Source organism: Triticum urartu, chromosome 7A, assembly GCF_056163025.1.
Source record: "Triticum urartu cultivar PI428250 chromosome 7A, HENAU_Tu73, whole genome shotgun sequence".
NCBI classification, from domain to species: Eukaryota; Viridiplantae; Streptophyta; class Magnoliopsida; order Poales; family Poaceae; genus Triticum; species Triticum urartu.
The window spans coordinates 277926763-277928935 of record NC_141879.1 but is presented as its reverse complement, the minus strand read 5'-3'; positions in this window follow the sequence as shown (position 1 = coordinate 277928935).

Here is a 2173-nt window from a genome sequence, read left to right as displayed (position 1 = left end):
TTGGACCGGATTTGATCAAAGAGTCCGAAGAGAAGGTTAAGTTGATTCGAGACAGACTGAAGGTAGCTCAGTCCAGGCAGAAGAGTTATGCAGATACTAAGCGCAAGAAGATAGTCTATGAGATTGGAGATCGAGCATATCTTCGTGTGTCACCTCTGTGAGGAGTTAAACGTTTTGGAGCTATGGGAAAGTTAGCCCTGAGATTTGTAGGACTGTACCAAGTTTTGGAACGTATGGGAGATGTTGCCTATAAGTTGGAATTTGCCGAAGGATTGTCAGGAGTTAATGATGTGTTTCACGTTTCTAGTTGAAGAAGGATCATGCTGAGATGGCCGATAATCCAATAAGAGATACAGTGCCCCTGGAAGCAATTCAGTTGGATAGTGATCTGACCTATGAGGAGAAACTTGTCAAGATTCTCGAGTTTGCCAGCCGGGTTACACGCAGCAAGGTTATCAAGTTTTGCAAAGTTCACTGGAGCCACCATACCGAAGATGAACCCACCTGGGAACGAGAGGAAGATCTATGGAGACCACCCACACCTATTTTCTAGCCAACCCGAATCTCAAGGGTGAGATTCATCTTAAGGGGGGTAGGTTTGTAACATCCCAATTTTCAATTTGGATGTCATACCTAGGTCATCATATGCATATCATATTTTATTTGCATTTTGGTTTGATCCTAGAAATCTTAAGCAACTCAAGGACCCAAGGAGAGAGTTGGAGGCTACGTTTATTTTCATATTGAGTTTTCTCAAATTTGAAAATAAGATCATTTTGGTTTTAATATTTTTCTCACCGAAATGTTTCCAATATTAAAAATAAAAGAGAGGGGATAAAAGGACTTCTCCAAAATAAAAGAAATATTGGAGGAAAAATGTTAAAATCAAATAAATATTTTATTTGGATTTTATTCAAGGTTTTATTTGAATTAGAAAAAAATAAGTATTTTTTAAAATTGCATTTTAGGCCAGAAAAATGTTCACTTTGTTCTAAATATTTTATTTAGACGGTGAAAATTATTTTTGGCATTTTTAGAATTTTTTTTATATTTATTTAGGATTTTCTTCGGCGGAATTTATTTTATTAAAAAAACGCGAACCGACCTAGGAGCCGGCTCGGGCCGGGACTCCCAGGCGCCCTGCCGTCGCCAGCCTTTATAAGGCGAGGCCCGAGGCCGCCCGCCCCAACCCACCGCCAGCCCAAGCCACGCCCCGCGAAACCCTAGCCGCCGCCACCTCGCGTCGCCGCCGCCCCACGCCGTGCCATTGCCGGAACCCTACCCCGCCGCTGCCGGCCGGTTTTTTCCGGGTTTTCATCGGTTTTTTCTGGTAAACCTTAGATTTACTCTGTTTTTTATAGATCGGTTTTTCTCGGTTTTTCTTCGGTTAGATCTATTCTGCGAACGTTCGTTCGTTTAGTTCTTATAACGAACAAATTCGTTCGTTTGTCTCTATTAGCAGACGTTCGTCCGATAGATTTTTCTTTTTCTGTTTTATTTTTGCCAGGGACCTATCCGCGATTGTTTTTATCGCAGATTAGCCCCTGATCTTCAAACCCTCGCAACTTTTTAACCGTTCATCCAAATCTAGTGAAACCAACGCCAAAATCTTCGTCTCGAACCCCTCTTTCCAGTGAAGCAACTTGAACATGATTTTTACAATTTAAAATTTGGTTGGAAGCAGATTTGAATTCGAACTTCTTTCGATCGTAGTTTGAGTTTCGTAGCTCTGATTTGAGTGTTTCTTTTTGCTAATCAAAGCTCTTCAGTTGAACTTTCAATTTGGACTTTCTCATCTAAGTTTTACCCTTGGACCTATTGCTTGATTTCTTATTTATGCTATTGTTTGTTTGCGATAGAGTGAGTGCGAAGCGTGCTACTACGAGTCTCTAGGGTTTGTAGATCGTCAGCAAGGCAAGTAACACTTTGATCATACCCCTTTATTACCTAGTTTTTATGCATTACCTTCAACCCTCAAACATTGCATGAGTAGGATTGATAAAATGTGGGCATTGGGATGTAGATGATGAGGTAGAACCTATTGTCCTTTATATCAAACCCTGGGAGTTACTTCTACATTATGCTTATACTGCTATGCTATGCTCGTAGACGTGGTTTGGTTTGAGTGATCCATGACAGTTGTGTGTGTTATTATGAACTAAGGGTTTATTTA